This window comes from Macrotis lagotis, chromosome 1 (assembly GCF_037893015.1).
Source record: "Macrotis lagotis isolate mMagLag1 chromosome 1, bilby.v1.9.chrom.fasta, whole genome shotgun sequence".
Lineage (NCBI taxonomy): Eukaryota > Metazoa > Chordata > Mammalia > Peramelemorphia > Peramelidae > Macrotis > Macrotis lagotis.
In genome coordinates this window covers 907,915,883-907,941,188 of record NC_133658.1, presented here as the reverse complement: position 1 = coordinate 907,941,188, position 25,306 = coordinate 907,915,883, and positions in this window count along the sequence as shown.

The following is a 25,306-nucleotide window of genomic DNA, read 5'->3' as shown; positions in this document are numbered from 1 at the left end:
CCCAAAAGAGAAACCTCAAGAAAAATAAAATAACAAAAAGGCGTGCTTCAGTCTGATTTCAGATACCATCAGCTCTATCTTTGGGGTGATAGCATTCTTTAGCATATATCCCTCAGAGTTCTTTTGGGTCAAGGCATTGCTGAGAAAAAAAGGTCATTCACAGCTATTCATCCTGCAATATTGCTGATGCTTTGTATAAGGTCCATTTCCCATTGCATCTGCTCATGTAAAGTTTTTACTGAAAGCATCCGGTTTATTATTTTCCATAACAGAACAGCATTTTTTCTCAATCACATATCACAATTTGTTCAGCCATTTCCTAACAAATGAGCATTCCCTCAAGCTCCAACCCCCCACAACTAGGAGAGAACGGCTATAAATACATGGAGATTATCCTCCTAGTTCATCTCTTTTGGAATATAGACCTAGCAGCTGCATCTCTAGCCCAAGGGGTAGGCATGGTTTTATAGCCTGTTACGTACAGTTCCAAATTGCTCTATAGAATTGTTGAATTATTTCACAACTCCTCCAGCAGTGCATCAATGTCTCAATTTCCCTACTTCCCTTCCAACATTTGTCATTTTCTCCTTCTGAACTATTAGTCAATCCAATAGACCTAAGTTAGTACCTCAGAATTGTCCCAACCCACACTTCTCCTATCAATAGTGAATAGCACTGAATAGGACATTAATATATATATATATATATATATGTATATACATATATATATATATATCTATATACACACACACACACACACACACACACACACATATATTACATTGATTACCTCACCTGAAAACTGTTCCTATCTCATCAATTATCAATTGGGGAATGGCTCTTATTTGACTCAATTCTCTATGTTTGAGAATAGAGGTCTTTATCAGAGAAACTTGTTTCAATATTTTTCCCCCCACAGTTGCTGCTGCTAGCTGTTTTCCCCTCAATCCCATTCACCCCACCTCCATTTATTTTAATCTCTCTCCTTTCACCCTATCGCTCCTCAAAAGTGTGTTGCTTCTGACTACCTTCTTCCACTATCTTACCTCCCTTCTATCACTTACTTCTCATCTCTCTCTTCCCCTTGTCCCCTTCTCCTCTCCCTCTACTTTCCTCTAGGGTAAGATAGATTTCTATATCCAATTGAGTGTGTATGTTAATCTCTCTCTGAGAAAATTCTGATGAGAATAAGGTTCATTTATTCCCCCTCATCTTCCCCCCTCTTCCACTCTTCTGCAAAAACTTTTTCTTGCCTATTTTATGTGAAATAACTATCCCATTTTATCTCTCCTTTCCCTTTCTCCTAGTGCACTCCTTTCTCCCCATTAACTCCATCTTTTTAATTTATTATAACTTAAAATTTAACTTCTTTCTCTACCTTGTCTATAAATGTTCCTTCTAACTGCCCTAATAAATGGGAAGGTTCATATGAGTTATCAGTAATTCCCATGCAGGAATGCAAGCAGTTCAGCACCATTAAGTTCCTCATGGTTTGTCCTTTCCATTTACTTTCTCTATGCTTCATCTGAGTCCTATGATTGAAGATCAAACTTTCTGTTAAGCTCTGATCATTTCATTGAATGTCCAGTTTTTCTTCTGAAAAGAGTATGTTCAGTTTTGCTGGGTAGTTGATTCTTGGTTGTAATCCAAGCTTTTTTGTCTTCTGGAATAACATTTCAATCTTAAAAAAATGACTGTAGAGTCTTTTTTTAAGTCATAACTTTCAGGTAGTCTAATAATTTTTTTAGGTTTTTTTCCAAGGCATATGGGGCTAAGTGGCTTGCCCACAGCTAGGCAATAACTAAATGACTAAGACCAGATTTGAACCCAGGTACTCCTGACTCCAGAGCTGGTGCTACACCACCTAGCCACCCCAAGTCCAATAATTTTTAAATAATCTCTCCTAGATCTGTTTTTTAGGTCACTTGTTTTTCCAATGAAATAGTTCACATTTTCTTCTAGTTTTCCATTCTTTTGTTTTTATTTTTATTGTTTCTTGATTTCTCAGCTTCTCTTAGCTCCATTCTACATTTTAAGGAATTATTTTCTTCAGTGAGGCTTTGTATCTCTTTTCCATTTGACCAATTCTGCTATTTAAGGTATTCTTCTCCTCATTGGTCTTTTGGACTGTTTTTTTCTAGTTAACCCAAACTGGTTTTTAAGATGTTATTTTTCTTCAGTATTTTTTATATCTCCTTCACTAAGCTGCTGACTCGGTTTTCATGATTTTCCTTCATCTCTTCCCAATTTTTCCTCTATCTCCTTTATTTGATTTTCAAAATCATTTTTGAGCTCTTCCATAGCCTAAGACCAATTTATATGTTTCTTGGAGGCTTTGGATGTAGAAGCTTTGACTTTGTTATCTTCTGAGAGTGAATTTTGGTCCTCCACAGGACCAAAGTAATTGTTTATGATTGGATTTTTTTTTCCCTATTGTTTGTTCCTTTCCCCAGCCTAGGAATTGATTTTAACTCTTTGTTAAGGTGGGGTTCTGTTTCCATGGTGGAGGACTCACTCGCAAACTTTTGAAGGTTTTTGCAGCTTTCAGGGACATCCCCCCTCTCCCTCCCCCTCCTGCAAGTTCTTAATTCCTCCAAAGTCTTATGAGAGACTATGCTCTTCTGGCCTGTGCTCTGGTCTGTGGATGATCACAAGAACTCATTTCTGTCCTGGAACTATGAGGAGTGCCCTTGCTCCTCTATAGGTGCTAAGTTGTGTTGTGCTTCTACAACTTTCCTGAGACTGGGGCAACAGATGGTGACTTGGGTCTGAGTATGGGCAAAGTCACAAAGTCCTGCCTCCTGAATAGCAAAGAGATCTCTGCAATCTCCCCCTTGCTCCACTTACTGTACTTGGGCTGAGCATTCTGGAAGCAGCTGTCACATGGTTCCCTGCCAGGTGGTTTTTCAGTGCTGCTCCTCATCCCCTGGGGAAGGGACTGTGCAGAGGGTTGTGCTAGACTGGGTTCTCCTCTTACTCTGGTGTGGTGGAAGAGTTTTCCTGCTGATTGTCCCAATTGTTCTTGGCAATCCCTGGGCTGAGAGGTCTGGAAACTTCTACAGCTACCATGGACCCAAGTGTCCTGCAATCTATGTTTTGGATGACTGCAAGTGAATATGGATGGCCAATTCACTCCAGCTCAACCTGGGCTGTGCTGCAGGCCCTTTCTAACCATGGTGTAACAGACCCTTCCTGTGGATCTTCCAAGTTGTCTTGGGCCGAAAATTGTTTTTCTCAGTCTTTTTGTGGGCTCTGCCACTATAGAATTTTGTTAGAATCATTATTTAAAGGCATTTAGAGTTGTTTGGGGGAGAACTCATGGAGGTCCGTGACTTTACTCCTTCATCTTGGCTCCACCCTGGGACTGACCTTTCCAAGAAATTAAGGGAATATAACCTAGAGTACAGTAGATGGCAACAGTAATCTCTCTCCAGATAAAGACATATGGGCTAATGGAGTAAGCCTCATTTGGGAAGGCTGCTGAATGATGTAGGAAGGAGGCAAATCTGGGATGTCATCAAGGTGCAAGGAGTGTGCCTATTGGTAAAGGGGATAAGAAAAGTCCCAACCATCTTTGGAAAGGGTGACCAGAGATGGAAGCAGATGGATGGTTCTCCAGGGGGAATCAAGTCTTCCTGAGTACAAGAAAGCATGGGTGTGAGAGGATGAGGTCTAGGGAAGAAGGAAGTTTGTTAATGATAGATTGGGTTATTCAGTAGAAAGGAAGGATGATGTGGGAAAGGGTTTGAGTGGAGGAGATGAAATGCTAAGGGAGTAAGAAATAGATGACACTTGGGAATTCCAGTTAGAGAAAGAGCTGGGAGCTTAACTTCTAGAGACAGAGGAAGTACAAATTGAATGGGACCTTATGATAATGGAGGGTCCTGTCAGTTCATTCCCACTCAAATTATTAGGAAGAAGAGAGCTTGTGTTGTGTCCCTGTGTTGGTAAATACCTGTTGTTGGAGTCCCTAGGTGCCTGACTGTACTCACACTGAAAATCATCTCTATCTTAGCCCATACTAGTGGTCTGTAGCTAGAAGACAACCTGAAAAAGGCACGTACATTGGCTCCTGGCCTGGCCTGGGCTTGATATCTGAGGCTCTAGTCTGGAGGATGTTTGGAGGTGAAAGGGCTGGTTTTACGTCCAGGCAATTGGTAATTCCTTGGAATAGAGCATTGTACCTAGAATCAGGGAGGACCTGGGTTCTGGTCTCTGACTCTTACTGGTTGTGGGCAATTTACTCTGGACAACACTGGACCTTTGTCTCCCTCAGTTTCCTCATCTGCATTTTTTTTTTTTTAGGATTTTTGCAAGGCAAATGGGGTTAAGTGGCTTGCCCAAGGCCACACAGCTAGGTAATTATTAGGTGTCTGAGACCGAATTTGAACCCAGGTACTCCTGACTCCAAGGCCAGTGCTTTATCCATTACACCACCTAGCTGCCCCGACTATGCCACCTAGCTGCCCCTCCTCATCTGTAAAATGGAGATAATAGCATCTACCTTCCAGGCTTATGGAAAGGGAAGAATGAGATCATATATGGAATGCTTTGCAGACCTTCAGTTGTTTTTTTCTTTTTCTTTTTTAGTTTTTGCAAGGCAAATGGGGTTAAGTGGCTTGCCCAAGGTCACACAGCTAGGTAATTATTAATTATCTGAGGCCAGATTTGAACTCAGGCACTCCTGACTCCAGGGCCGGTGCTCCATCCACTGCGCCACCCAGCCATCCCCCGTTACTTTTCTAAAATGATTTTTTTTGTAAGGCAGTGGGTTAAGTGCTCTATCCACTGTGCTACCTAGCTGCCCCTCTAAAATGATTTGATGTAGAAGGAGGAAGTAGTTTGAACTTAAGGATGTGTTAATAGTACAAATATCCCATGGTGGTAATGAAAGGCTACAGTTATGTTGTGAAACTTCATGCTAAGGCAGGGCAGCCTTGACATAGTTCTGGAGCAATCTTATTTCAAATCCTGAGAAGGATGAGAGTCTAAATCAAATTCTCAGACCAAGGATGGAAAAGGGAGGGGTTATAGAATCCAAGAATCATCAGTGTGGGACCAGAATGATGGAGTAAATCTTTGGTCTCTCAGATGAGAGTGACTTCCTGTTGGTAAAAGGGATGAGAAAAGTCCCAACCAGTCCTGGAAAGGGTGACCAGGGATGGATGCAGATGAATGGTTCTCCACAGGGAATCTTGTTTTCCTGAGCATAAGAAGGCAAGGGTGTGAAGGAAGGGCAGAAGGAAGTTTGAACTTCCTTTGGGGCACACAGATAGCACTGACTGGAGTCAGAATTCACCCCAGGTCTTTGGACTCCTCCCCTGGGCTGTGACTTTTTAAAAAATTTTTTTATTTATTTAAGGCAATGGGGTTAAGTGACTTGCCTAAGGTCACACAGCTAGGATTTGAACTCTGGTCTTTCTGGCTCCAGGGCGAGTGTTCTATCTACTGCGCCACCTAGCTGCCCCCCTGGGCTATGACTTTTAAAGCCTATGCTGGGGTTATAAAATATTTCTTCTTTTATTCTCTTCCCTCCCCCAGATCATCCCAATTATGATAGGTAAATTGATGAAGTATAGCGAGGGTGGGAAGTCAAGGAGAGAGATGACTATTGATGACAATGGGAAGATTCTCTGGAATCAGAGAAACTGGGTTCAGATTCTGCCCCAAATTTAATTGCTTTATAGCCTTGGACAGCTAGGTGGTTTAGTGGATAGAGCACCAACTCTGAAATCGGGAGCACCTGAGTTCAAATACAGTCTTGGGCAAGTCACTTAAACTTTGCCTAACATCCAGGATCCTCTCCTGATTCATTTCTGACCACTAGATCCAGATGCCTCCAGAGGAGAAAGTGAGGCTTATGACTTAGCACAGCACCTTCTCTCACTCAAATGTAATTCATATACATGTCATGTCATCACCTCTCTGATGTCATAGTCTTTTTCTTTTCTTTTTAGTTTTTGCAAGGCATTGGGGTTAAGTGGCTTGCCCAAGGCCACACGGCTAGGTAATTATTAAGTGTCTGAGGTCAGATTTGTACTCAGGTTCTCCTGACTCCAAGGCCAGTGCTCTATCCACAGCTCTACCTAACTGCCCCCATCATGGTCTTCTTTGAGAATGAAGAACAAGCATCATCAGTCTTGGGCAAGTCACTTTTGCCTTGGCCCTCAGTTTCCCTCCTCTGTAAAATGTGGGGGTTGGACTAGATGGCCTGTGAGGGCTCTTCCTGCTCTAAGGACCCAAACACTTTCCCCAATATCTAATTTGGATTATTCTTCAGAATCCCTTGGAGAGACCAAGGATCTAAGTGCTCCTTTCCAAAGACTACCTCTCAGCAAGTCAAACAGCATTTATTAAGTGCCTGCTGTCTGCCAAGTTCTGAGAATACAAAGAAAGGCAAAACCAGCCCCTGCCCTCAAAGATCTTAAAGTCTTATGGAGGAAATAACATGTAAACCACTGGATACAAACAAAAATATACTAAGTTACTACTCTGAAGGTTTAGATTTATTTTAAAAGTGATTTTCATCCATTCCTGAGCTAGGGCTTTCTCTGTGGCTTCAGCATAGCATGGGTTCTTCAAGATGGTAGCTTGTGAAACACAAGCTGGAAACACTTTTGAGTATGGATCTAGTGATTGCTGTATGTCTAAGGATGGACTTTGCTCACCTGAGATGGAGTGGTTCCCAGGTCACTGAGAAGGTAGAAGGTCCAATTCCTTCCTCTCTGATTCTCAATTTCATTCCTTGTAGAATGGAATTAGAACTGAAGACCTGCTAGGTCTCATCTAGTTCTATACTGGAAGGAGGTGATTGAGGCTTCATCCATTTAATGGTGGCTACCATATTTGAAATATTGCACCATGTAACACACAGGCTTTCAGGAATTGGGCTGGAAGATCTCTAACCTAATACTTTAATTTTATGGATCACAAAATCCGGCGAAGAGACTTGATTCCCTCTGGCTCATGTAACCTATACGTAGCAGAGGGAATCTGAGCCCAGGTGATTGTTTCCCAAAGCTAGCACTCTTTGGGTACCCTTTCCCCTTCTCATGCAGACCTTCTGTTGGTCTTACAGCTCTCTAGGCAAGATAGAAATGGGTGTTAAGGGGAGGATAGCAAGGCTGAGAGACCTTCTGGGCTTCTATAGGTCAGAAAAATGTGCTAGTATGGCATGAGTTGATGGGCTCTCCTAGGAGGTGGAATTGAACTCTCTCACAGTCACAGTGTGGGTCTTGTTCTTCAAAGACTGAGAAACCAGAAACCAGGCTCTGAAGCCCTATTTAGAGGGTGGGGTTGGTGAGGGAGGGACTGGGAACTAATGAAATCATGCTGTTAGAATGCAGAACAGTTTCTATGTAGCATCTTAGGCATATTTTCCTTTCACCCTTCATTGACTCCTTCCTCTACTTTCCACCCTGCTACCCACCACCTGCCACTTCCCCTTCTCTGTAAACACCTGGATTTCACTTCCCACCTGCAGGGGGTGGAGAATATCTATGGGCTTAGGTTCTTGGGGAGGGGTGAGGAAGAGGAGACATGAGAACAACTGTGGATTTTGGGGAGCTGCGGAGATGAGAACATTTATGGGTTCTTGGAAATGGGCAAAGAAGAGGGGGAATGAGAACATCTGTGGTGGAGCTGTGAGGAAGAGGGGAGGTTGAAGTAAAGGTCTAAGTCCAGCCCTGGGCATCTGTCCCAATCTGGATTGGAAGGAGGGACTTCTAAAACAAAATATATGTGTTCATTTTCTTTGCCCATTATCTCATAGCAATGAGGAATGAACCCATGGAAACCTTTAACATTCTATATATATGTGAATTGTTCTTTTGATTATTCATCCCAGGGTTATTCAAGAGACCAGGGAAATTCCAGAAAACCCAGGAGTGGGGGAAAAGATTCATTTTGAGAAGCTGGGATCCAATTGAGCTGGGAGCTTCTCTGAACTAGAAGAGTTAATCTCCTCTGAGGGCCATAAGCCAGGTAACACAGATAAACAGGAGGAAATGTCAAGCTTAAAGATAACAACCTGAAATAATAGGAACTCAATCTTATTATTTGTTCTCTTTCTCTACTTTCCTAACCTAGTCATCTACCAGTAACTTGTTTAGAGGTGTAACTCCTGATTCCTACTTGTGGGGGACTTCTCACTGAAGCCCATTGGAGGAAGGATGCTGAGCATGTGCAATAAATCCCTTTTTTGGGTGGTGTTGGGTTTCTTTTGGCTTCAGTTATACCTGACGGAAGCACCTTTTCTTAATTATTTCCCTTTGGCCTCTGAAAGGACTAATGGCAGTTTGAGGGGAGTGTCATAAAATGATAAAATGTTGCAGCCAGAAAGACCCGAAGAACCGGGAATGGAAGAACTGGGAAGGACCATAGGCAGTATCTGGTCCTCCCTCCTCATCTCACAGAGAATGAAACGGAGGCCCAGAGGAAGAAAGGGACTTCAAAGGTCACACATATGGGAGAGGAGCCAGCCCTGGAACTTCACATCTCTTTGTTCTGTATTTTCCACTGCTGGCATTAGGCGGCATGGGAGGGTGGAGCCATACTAGAGCGCGGGACCTGGAGTCAGGAAGGTCTGAGCAAAAAATCAGCCTCAGACCCTTGCTAGCTATGTGGCCCTGGGTAAGTCATTTCTCTCTATCTGCCTCCATTTCCTCATCTATAAAATGAAGAAAGTGAGCTGGAGAAGAAATGACGAACCACTCTGATGTCTTTGCCAAGAGAATCCCCAACGGGGTCACAAAATGCTGGGCATGACTAAAACAACTAAACAACAAAACCTACAGCAACAATTTCCACTGACTGTGGGCTTCATTTTCCTCCTCTGAGAGATGAATGGTTGGTGATCTATGATAGACCAGCTTTTCCATCTCTCACAACTCAAAGATTCTGAGTCATTGCCTGGGAGGGGAACCTGAGGGAGGAAGAAAGGGTGCTGCAGATCTGGATCCCCTCTCTGACTCAAAGGCTCCTTTCATCTTTCACTTAAACTCACCTATCACCCCAGGCAATATGTGAGAATGATCATCCTTCACATTCATCCAGAACTTCAGAAATTCACCTGTAGGCATTCCCTCATTTGATACAACTACTCTGGGAGGTTAGTTATCACCCCCATCTTACAGTTGTAGATATTCTGATGGAGAGAGTGCAATACCTTACTCCAGGGTCTTGGAGGTGGGATTCAAACTTAAGTCTTTGGTGTCATGTGTATATGGCAGGGGAAGGGGATGAGGCAGACAATGATGGGGGTGTCACATGACTGGAAGATGTTCTTGTTGACTCCCAAGGTGTGAACTATTTGATTTATTGGTGCTAAAGCATCCTTATCTCGGGGGAGAGAGGGCCTAGCCCTTGGGATCATCCCACTTTCAGCCCATCTGGCATTTTTTTTTTTTTTTTTTTGCAAATTTGAGTTTTACCCTATGTCTCCATTATTTCTTCCCCAGCCCTGTTCTACCATTATTCACATAATGGCTCTTGTCTCTTTCTTCTTTTGTTAGGCCCTGAGATAAATAGCAGGAAATCCTTTTTTTTTTTTTTTGTAGCCACAAGACTCTGCTCCATGTTCCTCCTTCTGCCTAGGGGGATGGGGGGAAGGAAGTCATACATGGACAGGCACACACATTAATTCAGATTCACATGTGCTAGCAGGTTGTCACATGCATGGGCAGGCCTGCCAAGGTATATGTAGAAAGAGAGGTAGATACCATATACACAGAGGCAGGTACCCAAGTGCAGTGGCAGGTTCGCCTAGGCAGGCTGGCACAGTACCCATAGGCACATACAGGCAGACCTGCCTAACATGGGAAGTCACAGTTGTGCGGAGGCATCTTGGGAGGGAGGGAGGAAATGCAGTCATATGTCTTCTAAAGGATCCATCCATTTCCTCCAAAATCTTTTACACTCTTGTTCTGAATGTGGGACCACGTGCTCTGGTTCTGATATCTTGTTGCTCCAACTTGTGCTCCTTGTGGGGCACACTGGAGTGGCTTTTAGGGTTGATGGCAGTTGGACGTCAGAGGAAGTGACTCAGATACAGGACTCTTGTGTCTCTCAGTTTTTGGCATAATGCATCAGTAACTTGTGTAGTTTTTAAGAGATGAGTAAATAAGGCATAGAAATTGGAAAAGTTTCCTTAATCCCTACTAAAATCCATCTAGTTTTATTCTTGGAAGGGTGTGTGTGTGCGTGCGTGTGTGTATAAATGGACTTAAACCTGGATCCTTCACTTCTCAGAAACTAGGTGTGGCTACTGACCTCATGCCACCTTGAAATTAGAGTCTAGACCACAGAGGGAACAATGAAAAGTTTCTGATCCAGAGGGAGCTTCCTCTCCTAAATGCCCACTGAGGATGGTTTCAGGCATGGCTAATTTGCTTCTCTCCCAGTTACAGTAAGGACAGTTCCCTTTTCTGTATTGTTTTAAGGTTTTCAGATCCCTTTCTTCACAACCATCCTTGAGGTAGTATACAAAAATACCCATTTTACAGATGAGGAGAGAGGAAAATGACTGGTTTAAGCTTACACTGTTAGTGTCATTCTTGGAACTTGAACCCAGGGTTCCATTTGGAATATCCAGATTTTCAAACCTCGATTCCAGCCCCAGATAGAATAATAGTGAATGATTTTTATTTACATTGCATTTTTAGTTTCACAGAACACTTTCCTCCCTATAATCCAGTGAGGAAGAGAATGCAGGTATAATTGCTGCTCCCATTTTATAGAATGAAACTGAAGCCTGGAGGGGGGTAACCTATACCTAAAAAAATGGGATTGAAAATGCAAACTTCCAACCTAATGTAGAGTGGTCCTTCCCTTATACTTGTGCTGTAAAAAGTCCCCTACGCCCATTCTCTCCCTGAAACCTACTGAGTCAGAGGCCACATGTTGTAGTTGAAACTTCCAGGTGATGAATCAGAAGACTGTGGTTCAAATCAAAGCTCTGACTTTTATTAGGTATATAACTTTGGGCCAGTCACTTTCCCAATCTGTGACTCAATTCCCCATTTATGAAACATGGATAATACTATTTGAACTGCCTACCTTCCAGTGCTCTTGTTGCTAAGGGAGACACCAGAGAAGGTAATAGGAAGAGTCAGGGATTGGAAGACATGGTTTTAGTCTGACTCTGGATGACACTATCACTAATTTGTCCTATGGTCTTGGGGAAATTAGTTTCCCTTTTTCGGACCTTCTCTCCCTCTTCTCCCAAGCATTAGACCAGACTCTAAACTGGGACTTATGCAGAAGGCTCAGGAATCCTAAAACCTTATATAAATGAAAACTACTATTACAGATATGGCTATTCTTAACCAGGTTCTTGAATTAGTGAGCTCAATAAATAAATATTTATTAAGTGCCTAATAGATGCTAATATTATTTGGACTCCACAGTTAGGTGGTACAATGGGTAGAGTGCTGAACTTGGAGTCAGGAAGACTGATCTTCCTGAATTCAAATTTGGCTTCAGACACTTGCTAGCTATGTTACCCTGGGCAAGTCACTTCACCCAGTTTGCCTCAGTTTCTTCATCTGTAAAATGAACTGGAGAAGGAATTGCAAGCTGCTGCCAAAGAAAACCCAGATGGAATCATGAAGAGTTGAACACAACTTAAATGACTAAATTAACAGCAACACTACATGCTAAGCACTGGGGATAAAAAAAGGGCAAGATTGTCCCTGCCAGAGCTTATAATCTAATGATTCAGGTATAGACTTCATTGCTAAAACTAAAGGGCAAACTGTGCATACTCTTTGATCCAGTAATACCACTACTAAGTCTGTGTCCCAAAGAGATAATAAAAAAGGGAAAAGGACCCACATGGACAAAAATATTTACAGCAGCTCTTTTTATGGTAGAAAAACATTGAAAATTATGGGGAATGATGAAACAAATTCTGCTAAATGAATGTAATGGAATACTATTGTGTTTTAAGAAAAGGAAGAATAGGCGGATTTCAGTAAAACCTGGTAAGACTTCCATGAACTGATAAAAAGTGAAGTAAGCAGAACCAGGAGAACATCCTACATAGCAACACTGTAGCATGATTGACTGTGAATAAACTTCCCTATTCTCAGCAATCCAATGATCCAAGATAATTCCAAAAGGCTCATGATAGAGAATACTTTTCACATCTAGAGAAAGAATTGATGGAGGTGGAATACAGACATACTATTTTCACTTTATCTTTTTTCATGGTTTCTCTTGTTCTATTTCTTCTTTCACTACATGACTAATATGGAAATAGGTTTTACCTGATTGCACATATATAATTGTCTTGCCTGAAATTCCCCTGTAGTGGGATATTCAAGGCTTCCCCCAAAAAGGGTTCCTACATAATACTGAAAAAAGAGACTGGGGAGTTCCAGATTGATTATAAAAGTAGTTTAATAATTAAAGTAGTATACTCATATTGGGGCAGTCTGGGGTGGCTGCCAGACAACAACATATTGATTAATGAAATCCCCCCTCCCTTCCCCCCCCAACCATCCCTGGTAATTATAGAATTCAGACAATATGTTAGTGCAGATTGACTGATATTTTTGGTTTTACTCTCATCAGTACAGGGTTTGGGTTCCAGATACCTGGTGCCCTATCAGAGTTTGGACTCCACAGGCATGTGAGACCTTATACTGGTCATTGTGGTCATACCTTAATTAGTGTCTTTTCTTTTTGCTTATATTAATTTTAGTTTACATTATTCATGGCTTTCATTGATAGGGACTATATATTATTTTTATTATCACTTTCACTGATAGAAACTTTTGTTGGGAAACCCACATTATACATGGCTTTTTTATTGCTTAAGGAATCTACATTAAGGCATCCATCAATAGATACCCCACAATAACTTATTTAAAATATTTACCTTTTTAGGGAGGGAAAAAATTTGGAACCCAAAATAAAAAAAATGAATGTTAAAAATTATCTTTACATGTAATTGAAAAAATAAAATATTATTAAAAAGCAATTCAAAATAAAATTCATTGCCTACCCACACCTCCTTACCCTGTATGTCTTTTGCCCATATTCTTCTATCATCCTAGAGGCCTTTCTAATAGCATATCATGGCCTCCAGTAGAGCTAGTCTTGCTTCATGATTGGCCCACCCCCTTTTTTTAGGAGTGCAGATGTCAGAGTCAATAATGGGTCTCTTCATTGATGTTTGGTCTACAAAATTCTAGCTTCACCAAGGGTCTTTTGTGGGTACAAGGACAGTTTTTTTTTTGCGAACTGATGTTGCTTGGAATATTTGAAAACAATGCTTACTGTCTTAGGTGAATCTAGCCCTCTTCCCCCTCCTACTTCTTTTTCTCTTCCTTCTTCCCTTGGTCAATTCTGTTCTACCAGTTCTATTCTTCTGCAGTTCCTATCTGAGACCCATGTGCCTATGATGAACAAATGTCTCTCTATTTTATATGATCAGCTCAAAATTAATAGGGATCCATTTAACTATACCAGTTAGGTGGTGGTATCTATGAAACTTTCTTGTGTGACCTTTTCATATTTATAAGATTTACTGTCAATTGGAGGGAAGCTCCTACAGTTTGAGTTTTTTTCTCTTTACCAAATCAAATATTTTATCACAATTTGAAAAGTAAAACCAGCAAAATATTGTATCATCTATATACTCTTCTGTTTTCTGTGTGACTGTCTATTGTAGACAATTGTTTGTGAAAATCTCCCTCTTCACTTCTCATATTCCCTTCAAGAATACTCTATCCACAAGTGTAAAAATTCCTCATAATGATTTTATAGAAAAGAGAAAATGGTCATATGAACCAATACTTATTGGTGGTTTCTCAATTTTCATTTTTTTGGTTAAAAATATTAGCTGTGACTTTGCCAATCATTTGTTAGCTTGCCTTCTTTCAGACATCTTGAAAATGAATCCCTTGATCTTTTCAAAATTATGTCACACCATCCCAGAGCATATGGGCATTCTTGTTAACTTGTCTTAAGTCTCAAACCTGCTTTTTTTTTTTTTTTTAGATTTTTCAAGGCAATGGGGTTAAGCGACTTGCCCAAGGCCACATGGCTAGGTAATTATTAAGTGTCTGAGGGCGGATTTGAACTCAGGTACTCCTGACTCCAGGGCTAGTGCTCTATCCACTATACCCAAACCTGCTTTCTGATAAAGCATATAATGACCCGAGCTAAAGAAAATTATTCAAAATAAAAATGTTATCAGCTCTGTTCCATTTTTATTTGTTATTTTTCTGGTTTCACCTTTAAGTGTTTTGAGGATAGTCTGACTTGCTTGGGTTTCAGGCCAAGACTAACACAGTCTCATTTTTTCCTTCTACTTCTTTTCACTTTTTTATGAGTTGATATAAAATTTTGTTGGTGAGTTTATATTCTAGATCAAATGTTAACTTTGCCCTTCTATTTGGCAGAGAAAAATGTTTACTATTGAGGTGGATTCCAGTTTTTGTGGTCTCCTCATTATGAAAATTACTTTATGCCAGTTAAATTTAGGTAGGGAATGTTATCATCCATGACATTTTTCCCTCTATTTTTTTCAGTGTTAGTATAATTGGTCAGGTTGGAATTATCATTGGCCACCATGTTTTTATCTTTAGTCTCTACCCTAGTTTGGAGCTGCTTTTGGCTTTTATGTCAAACACCAGAAAGTCAGACTTTACAACAGATGATGTGATGACTTTTATATTGGCAATCAGTTATTGTGAAATAGTTGCTCTCTTTTCTTTCTTTCTTCCCCCATCCTACCCCCATCCTATCCCCATCCTATCCCCATCCTACCCCCATCTTCCCTCTTCTTCCTTCCCTCCCTCCCTCCCTCCCTCCCTCCTTCCTTCCTTCCTTCCTTCCTTCCTTCCTTCCTTCCTTCCTTCCTTCCTTCCTTCCTTCCTTCCTTCCTTCCTCTTTCCCTCTTCTCTCCCCTCTTCTCTCTCTCTCTCTCTCTCTCTCTCTTTCTTTCTTTTCTTCTTTCTTTCGTATTCTTTTCCCCTTTATCTTCCTCTCTGCACTGTCTCTGTGGAAAAGGATGGGTCTATCTGTGGATGCCCAAGACATGAATCCTCCTCATATGCTTCTTTAAGAATTCATCACTAGTGATGAGCCTGGTGGCGCTGACCTCCATGATTCATGGTTGTGTAGTTAAGGGGCTAAGTTCCGTCTGTCTCTTAAAGGCCTTCCTGCATGGCAGAACCTCTCAGAGCATGTGCTGTGTTGGTAGATCCTTTGAGGACCAAAGCTTACCTCCATGCCACCATGAGATTTTTGGAGTAGGACTCTTAGGGAGGATTATTATTATTATTATTACTTTGAGAAAATAGCAGTTCACATTGATTTAGAACTTTACAGTTTATAAGACACTTTCCACAGAACAAACATGTGGTTAAAGGCTTCAAGTATTGATGACCCCATTTCGCAAATGTGGAAGATAAGTTTCAGTGGTTAAGTGACTGGCTCACTGTCACACAGCTAGTAAGAATGGGGGCCGGGGGAGACCGGGGTGCAGCCCTTTGTTGCCTCCAAGCTCCCCTCAACAGTGTAGAATTATGGTAGTGAAGATTAGTGGAAAGAGCCTCTGACTGGACTGAGGACTCCTAGATTTGAGTGAGGCTCTGTCCCTTGTGATTTGGTTTGGGGCAAGACTGAGTTGTTGGCTTCTCTCTTATAAAATGAAGTGGGATTTGGAAATGGGAAGAACATAGGCATTGCTCATCTTAAGGGAAATGTCTCAAAATCATTAAAGTGATGTATGTACGTTAAAATTGGAAGGCTTCTAGAGATCATCCAATGGACCTATCCACCTTAGGGACTGACAGATCTGAGAAGAAAAAGGATCTGGCTGCCCAAGGTTATAAAACTAATTATTGGCAGAGCTGTCCTTACTATTACTATTGTTGCTTTATTATTGTTATTGGAAGGTGATGAGGACTGGACAGATCATTCCCTTACAGGAAGATAGGGATGGAATTGGTGGTGATTCCAATGGACTTCTTGGCTTGGCAATGTTCTCTTTCCTCTCCTCTCCTCTCCTCTCCTCTCCCTCTCCCTGTTTTCTTTCCAGGCTCAGTTCCAGCTCTGGCTTCTACTTAGGTCTTTCCTGATCTACCTCTTCTCCCTCTCTTCCCTCCCCCTTCCCCCAGGTGTATTGGTTTTGTTACTACCCAGATGTCAGCTGGATTTCCCCAGCTGTATTTTAAGTCTCCTGAGAGCAGGGCATCCTTTGCTCCCCTGTACCCTAACCCCATACTTAGTGCCGAGACTCTGGTACTTAGCTTACTGTAGGCACTTAATTCTTATTGATTCATTGGTTTCTTGTCCAGAAAACTGGAAGGTGACCTGTCTTTCAGTCTTCTCTAGGGTGGGGCAATATATCCTCCTCCTGGTTGTTCTGTTAAGGGTGGAGAAGGAAATGATGACCTTTAAAAATTCCCGTCAAGACTGTGGTGAGTCTGTTGTAAACCTTAGAGGATATTATATCTACACCCATACAATCAGTGGATCATCAGATTCCCCCCCAAATCCCCCACCCTCATTTTCACACTACTTCCTTAGACTCAGCTGGGCCTCACTTCACCTTCAACACACATTCCCACACATCCTGCTTGTCTTGGAATCCTTACTATCCTAGAATTTGATATATTCCTCCTCCAATCTCAGCTTGTAGACATCCCAGACAAACTTCAAGGCCCAACTCAGATGTCATCTCCTTCATGAAATCTATCCTGATTTGGGGGGAGTAGAGCTAGAGAAAAATAAATGTCCTTCCTCAGTTCTTAAAATTTAAATGTTCAGTTGTGTCTTACACTTTGTGACCTCATTTGGAATTTTCTTGCTAAAAATATTGGAGGGGTTTTTCCATTTCCTACTATAATTCATCTTACAGATGAGGAAACTGAGGCCAATTGGTGAAGTGATATGCCCAGGGTCACACAGCAACTACTAAGAATCTGAAGCTGAAATAGAATCCATGAAGATGAATCTTCCTGATGCCAAACCCAGCACTCTATCCACTGCAACACCTTAGCCCCCTCCTATTTTGTTATTACATGTGTAAACTCCACTAGGGCAGGGAACCTATTTGGATTTCTCTGTATAATCCAGTGGGAAACATAACCTTCAATATTTGGCCCTCCCTAAGTCTGAACAATTGTCAATTATTGGGGCAGCTAGGAGACTTAGTGGAAAGATTTCTAGTCTCATTAGAATTAGGAGAATGGAAGCTCAAATCCAGCCTCAAACACTAGCTATATGACCTTGGGCAAATCACTTAATCCTGATTGCCTCCCATCCACAGCCACCTCCAGTCATCTTGATCCATATCTGGCCACTGGATGCAGGTGGCTCTGGAGGAGAAAGTGAGGGACTTAGCACAGCAGCCTTCACTCCAATCCAGTTTTGTGCTTGTCCTGGCATCACCTCCCTGATGTTGTGGTCTTCTTCCAGAACAAAGGGCAAGCATCATCAATTGTCATCTCAGATTCTCAAGTGCATAACGTTTTACAAAGGACAGAGAAACCTGAGTATTCTTACCATGATTTTATTGAGATAATTCATCTAGATCTGTGGTCTTATCAGTGTAGCTAAGGATTCCCTTCAGAGACTAAGTGGACCTCACCCATGCTTGTATACTCTAAGGAACTCTTGTCTATATCTCTTGTTTCCCATTCTTAGAATGCCCTCCCTTTCCATTTCCACCTCTTGCAACCCTGAATTCTCTTTATAGCTCAGCTTAAATACTACCTTCTATATGACTCCTTTCCCAACTCTCCTTTCTGTGTCTTTCCCCATTGCCTGCCCCAGCCCATATTACTTTTTTTAAGAAAGATTTTATTTGAGTTTTACAATCCCTCCCCCATTCTGGCTTCCCCCCTCCCCCCACAGAAGGCAGTCTGTTAGTCTTTACATTGTTTCCATGGTCTACATTGATCTTAGTTGAATGTGATGACAGAGAAATCATATCCTTAAGGAAGAAAAATAAAGTATGAGATAGTAAAATTACATAATAAGATTTTCTTTTTTCTAATTTGAAGGTAATAGTCTCTGACCTTTGTTCAAAGTCCATAATTCTTTCTCTAGATACAGATGGTATTCTCCATTGCAGATAGCCCAAAATTGTCCGTAGTTGTTGCACTCATGGAACGAGCAAGTCCATCAAGGTTGATCATTGCCTCCATGTTGCTGTTCGCGTGTACAGTGTTTTTCTGGTTCTGCTCATCTTGCTCAGCACCAGGTCATGCAAATCCTTTCAGGTTTCCCTGAATTCCCATCCCTCCTGGTTTCTGGTAGAACAATAGTGTTCCATGACATACATATGCCACAGTTTGTTAAGCCATTCCCCAATTGAAGGACATTCGCTTAATTTCCAATATTTTTGCCACCACAAACAGGGCTGCTACAAATATTTTCAGGGTGTAGACCCAGTAGTGGTATTGCTGGATCAAAGGGTATGCACATTTTTATTTGCCCTTTGGGCAAAATTCCAAATTCCAAATTCCAAATTGTTCTCCAGAAAGGTTGGATGAGTTCACAACTCCACCAACAATATATTAGTGTCCCAGATTTCCCACATCCCTTACAACATTGATCATTGTCCTTTCTGGTCATATTGGCCAGTCTGAGAGGTGTGAGGTGGTGTCTCTCAGAGATGCTTTAATTTGCATTTCTCTAATAAGTAATGATTTGGAGCAATTTTTCATATGACTATGGATTGCTTTGATTTCCTCATCTGTAAATTGCCTTTGCATATCCTTTGACCATTTGTCAATTGGGGAAATGGCTTTTTTTTTTTAAATTTAACTGAGTTCTCTGTATATTTTAGAAATGAGTCCTTTGTCAGAAATACTAGTTGCAAAAATTTTCCCAATTTACTATAGTTCTTTTTGTCTGTGCAAAAGCTTTTTAATTTAATTATCTAATTTAATTAAAATTATCTAGTTTGTTTTTAATGATGTTCTCCATCTCTTTCTTGGTCATAAATTATCATTTTCTCTGATAAAAAGACTCTGGAGAGCAGGGACCATTTTTTTTCACTCTTTCTATCCTGAGACCCTAATACAGTATCTAGTTTGTTGATTGATTTATTGATAAGTTTCACCTAGGAGTCCAAACAACATGCTAAGGACCTTATTTGACTTCTAATATTGCAATCTGTTGGTTACCGTTCCCACCTCACACACACATGAATGTCCCCCCCATTCTTTGATATGAGATCTTTTACTGCAGTCTTCCTCAGGATTCCTTATTATATGTGTGATATAGTTGATTCACATCTACCATGTGCCTCTCAATTGCCCTCAGAGTTATGCTCATTTTTAATTCTTCAGAGATCTAGGGGTAGCTAGATGGCACTGACCCTGAAGTCAGGACCTAAGCTCCAGTTCACCCTGAGACACTTACTAGCTATGTGATCTTGGGCAAGTCATGTAACACTGATAACCTCACATCCAGAACCATCTTCAGTCATGCTGATTCATCTTTGACCACTGGACCCAGAATAGCTCTGGAGGAGAAAGTTTGACTGTTGACTTAGCATAACATCCCCTTCACTCAAATCCAATTCACATGCATACCATGGCACAAACACCAAGTACCATCAATAATTATCATCAGGATTAGAATATTCCATGATGCACTAACAACACCATCAGCTGGATACTGATCTGGGCTCTTGTTTCAGGAAAATGTTAGGGGTTGTTAAAGAAGTGCTGAGGATTTTCTTTAGGCAATCCATTCCATTTTCTTCCTTCTGTTTTCTTTCTGGGACTCAACCAACACACATTTATATATATACATATATGCATATATATGTATATGTATATGTACATATGATAAACTCTTTAATTATTAATGTAAACAAACTATAAGAGTTGACCATTATATATGGCTCAGTGGATAGACAGCACGGGCTTCAAATCTGATCTCAGATAATCACTAGCTCTGTTATCTTGGGCAAGTTACTTCACCCTGTCTGTCTTAGTTTCCTCATATATAAAATGATCTGGAGAAGGAAATGGCAAACCATTTCAGTATCCCTGCCAGGAGAACCCCAAATAAAATCACAACTGAATAAAATTAATTGCTTTTCATTTCAAAAAACAAATCTGCTTTTCATGACCTGGATAATATTCATTCTTTTTTCCAATTAGTTTTTCATATGTTTAGGAAGAATGTTTAAGCCATTCTCTTTAAAATGATTAAAGATCTTGCAATCCTTAATTTCTTCTATACTTCAATCTCTGATGCAGAGGTGGCTCATTCTCTTCACCAAGGTCAACTCCCTGCATACACTCCAAATCCCATCCTCTCTAGAACATTGACTCTTCTTTCCCAGGTTTTCCCTCAACCCTATAATCTTCAGTTTTTCTGTCTCTTCCCTGATTCCTACAAATACCCAAATATGGGTTAAAAAAACCAAACCAAAAAAACAATCTGGTTTTAGAGGCCTTCAAAAGATTCTAACCCTCCTTCTTAGCCATTATCCTATGGCTCTCCTCCCTTTCTCAACCAAATTTGCTCAAACCAGTAAACCTCTCTATGTTCTCTTGGATATATCCCTTTCTGGTTTTTCCTGACATTGCTCTTTCTTGGTGTTCCTCTCATATATTTGACTATAACTCTCAGTTCTCGTTGCTGGATCATCACCACTGACTATGGGTGTACCCCTGGCTCTGTGTCCTTCTGCTCCTTTTCTCCCTACACCCTCTCATGTTGTGACCTCATCAAGTCCTATGGGCTCAACTATCATCTCTGTGTGATTACAGTGACAGCTAGGTGGTTCAGCCCTGCAGTCAAGGAGGATCTGAATTCAAATCCAACCTCAGACACTTACTAGCTGTGCAACGTTGGCCAAGACATAACCTTTGTGCCTCAGTTTTTCATCTGAAAGATGAACTAGAGAAGGAAATGACAAACTATTCCATTATCCTTACCAAGAAAATTCCAAATAAGATCAGGAAGAATCATAAGCAAGTAAAAAATAACTGAATAATACAAGTATATAACTCTCAGTTTTATATATATATAAAACTTCTAGTCTTTTCTCCTAAGTTCCACCCCCATATCACCTATCCAGTACTGAACTTTTCAAATTGGATGTCCCCTAGACATTTCAGTTTGTTAGTTAACAAGCATTTATTAAACAATAAGCCCTGGGGGTTCAAAATAAAAGCAAAACCAATCCCTGCCCTCAAGGAACTTATAGTCAAATGGAGGAGACTACATAATGGGGCGGCTAGGTGGCGCAGTGGATAAAGCACCGGCCCTGGAGTCAGGAGTACCTGGGTTCAAATCCGGCCTCCGATACTTAATAATGACCTAGCTGTGTGGCCTTGGGCAAGCCACTTAACCCTGTTTGCCTTGGAAAAAACCTAAAAAAAAAGGAGACTACATAAATACAGAATGAATATAAGATGATCTAAGAGGGCATTGGCATCTGGGGAGAACCAGGAAAGGCTTCATACTCATTTTCAAATAGAACTCATTTTTGTTCACAGACCTGCCTCCTTCCAAAGCTCCCTCTTTCCTTCCTGCACTGCCATCATTCCAGGCATCCACATTTGCAACCTTGGTGGGATCCTCTACACCTCCCTTTCACTCATCCCACATATCTGATCAGTTGCCAAAGCTTGTAGCTTCTATCCCTTTACTATCTCTCCAATTTATTCCTTTCTCTCGCCCATCCATTTTATTTCACACTCTCCTTACCTCCTGCCTAGATGATTGGAATAGTTTTCTAGTTGATCATCTGCACTCGTTTATCTTTCTTGTGTATGACAACATGAATAAAGCACAGGTGTGATCATGTCACCTTTTCCTTTTCTACCCTACCACTCTAAAAGCCCTAATAGCTCCCTATTGTCCCTAGGATCAGCCATAAGTTCTTTAGTTTGACATTTTCGACTCTTCCTGCCACAAGCATTCTGCCTTTCTACCTTTATTGCTCATTACTCCTCATCATACATTTGACATTTTACCCAATCTGCTTTCCTATTTTCATTCATGACAGCTCGTTTCCCATCTTCGTGTCTTTGTATAGATTGCTTTCCTTGCCTGGGATGCACACTTTCTTTCAAGACTCAGCTCAACTTGAGCCTCCTTTATCATGAGGCCTTTTCTGATGCCACCATGTGCTAACATCTTCTTTCCCTAGCTAATTTTTCATCTATTTGGTACGTATTTTGCATATATATATATATATATATATATATATATATATATATATATATATGTTTGTTGTTATATATATATATATGCTTGTTTTTATATATGTATATGTCTCCCATGTTAAAACATACAATCTTTGATTTTTCTCCCCAATGCCTAATGTTGACCTGGCACATAAATGGAATAAATGATTGGTTGGTGTATCAAAACACTGTCATCTATATACAAGAGAAGGACCTCATCATTCACAGAAAATCTTATCTTAACTAGAACTTTGTCCTAGATCTCCATGTCAGAGGGGAACATTTTGGGTGAGCATATGTCTTCCAGTCTAAGTATCAATGGCTGTTAATGATCAGACAAAATTCTCTCTGTTGTTAAATCTTTCAAGGATACCTTGTCTGTTGGGAGAGAGCATTTAAGGTGAAGTTTTACCCTAAAAAAGTTAAATGTATGTTTAAAAAATAGTTAATCAATGAACAATACAGTGGGATCATTGATTCTATATACCCTTGTGTGATGGTCAAGATATATTCTATTGACAAATGTCACTTTGGGAAAATTTCCCTATTCCTTCCTTTCTTCCTTGCATTTTCAATACATTATTTATTTATTTAAAACATTTTTTTTTTTCTTTTTAAATTTTGAGTCCCAGATTTTCTCCTTCCCTCCCAACATACCACCACCCACGAGAAGGCAAACAATGTCAATTATATGTCAATTATACACATGAAATCATGCAAAGCATATTTCCATATGTTAGTCATATAACAAACAAGGAAAAAATAAATCAAGAAAGTTATTGTTCAATTTGCAATCAGAGTTCATTGGTTCTCTAAAAGTGGATAGCAGTTTTTCATTGTGAGTCCTTTGGAATTGACTTAGATCACTGTATTGATCAAAATAGTCAAGTCTTTCATAGTTGATCATAATTACAATATTGCTTTTTTAATGTACTTTTTTCCAATTTACATTTTAATTAATTTACATATTACTAAAATAGTCTTCTTGTAAGGGTAAACATAACCCCCCCTCCCCTCCAAAATAAAAATCCTCATGAGAAATAAAGTGAAACAAAGAGAAAAAAATGTGCTTCAGTCTGTGTTCAGATTTTCCATCAGCTCTGTTTCTGGGGTGGATCTAATTCTTTATCATAAGTCCATCAGAGAAGTTACTTCCATATTTTTTTACCACAGTTGACGGTAATTCCCTCCATCCATTCCTCCCCACTTTCATTTTTAATATTTTCTTTCTCCTTTTGCTCTGTCTCTCTTCAAAAGTATGTTCTGGGGCTGCCAAGTGGCACAGAGAAAAGAGTATTGACCCTGGGGCCAGGAGGCCCCAAGCCCACATTCCACACCAGACATCCAACAACCACCCAGCAGCATGGTCCCAGGCTGGCCACCCAACCCTACCATCTTGGAAAAACAAAACGAAATGTGGTATCTGACTACCCTCTCCCATAATATAACCTCTCCTTTATCATCTACACTCCCCCTCCCTTTCCCCTGTCCCTTTTCTCTCATCCCCTTCCTCTCCTTTTTCTTCTAGGGTAAAAGATTTCTATACACTATTAAGTGTGCGTGTTGTTTGCACTCTGAACCATTTCTGATGACAATGAAAGCTAAATCATCCCCCCATTACCTTCCCCCCCTTCTACTTTATTGCAGAAACTTTTTCTTGATTCTCTTCCATAAAATATCTTAGCCCATTCTACCTCTCCTTTCCCTTTCTCCCAGTGTATTTCTTTTTCATCCATTGACTCCATCTTTACAATATATTAAACCTTCATATTCAGCTCCTTCCTGTGCCTTGTCTATGTATGCTCCTTCTAACTACTTTATTAAATAAGAAGGTTCATATGAGTATTATCAGTATCTTCTTCTTATGCTGGAATACACAAAATTTAACATCGTTAAATCCCTCATAATTTGCCCTTCTCGTCTACCCTCTCTATGCTTCACCTGAATCCTGAACTTGGAGATCAAACTTTTGGTTCAGCTTTGACCATTTCAACAGGAACATTTGAAAGTTCCCTATTTCATTGAATGACCATCTTTTCCCCTGGAAGAGGATATTTAGTTTGGCTGGGTAGTTGATTCTCAGTTGTATTCCAAGCTTTTTTGTCTTCTGGAATATTATATTTCAAGACCCATGAGTACTTAATGTGGACACTACTAAGTCCTGTATGATCCTGATTGTAGCTCCATGATATTTGAGTTATTTCTTTCTGGATGTTTGTAATATTTTCTCTTTGACTTGAGAGTTCTAGAATTTGGCTATAATATTCCTGGGGTTATTATTATTTTTATCTCTTTCAGGAGGAGATTGGTGGATTCTCTCAATTTCTATTTTGCCCTCTGCTTCTAGGATCTCAGGGAAATTTTCCTGTAGAAATTCTTCAAAAATGAAGTCAAGGCTCTTTTCCTGATCATGACTTTCAGGTAGCCCAGTAACTTTTAAATTGTCTCTCCTGGATCTATTCTACAAGTCAGTTGTTTTTCCAAGGAGATATTTCAAGTTTTCCTCTAGTTTTTCATTCTTTTGGTATTATTTTATTCTTGATTCCTCACAAAATCCTTAGCTTCCTTTAGTCCCATTCTGTATTTGAAGGAGTTGTTTTCTTCCAAGAGTTTCTTATCTCCTTTTCCAACAGGCCAATTCTGCTTTTTAAGATATTCTTCCTCTCATTGACCTTTTGTACTGCTTTTTTCCCCCAATTGACCTAAACTGGTTTTTAAAACTGTTTTTTTCAGCATTTTTTGGTATCTGACTAAGCTTCTGACTTGGTTTTCATGTTTTTCCTGCATTGTTCTCATTTCTCTTCTCAATTTTTCTTCTACCTCTCTTACATGATTTCCAAAATATTTTTTGAGCTCTGCTATAGCCTGAGCCCAATTCCTATTTTTCTTGGAGGCTTTGGAGTCAGAAGCTTGGACTTTGTCATCTTCTGAGTTTGTGTTTTGATACTCCATGGGACCAAGGTCTGTGGTCAGTTTACTTTTTTTTCTGTTTTACTCATTTCCCCAACCTGTATCCTGGTTTTGATGTGCTTCTCAAGGACCTCTGCAAGGACCTCAGTTCCTCCAATGTCTTATGAGAGACTCTGGCTGCTCTCCTGCCTGTGCTCTGGTCTGTGGATGACCATAAGCAC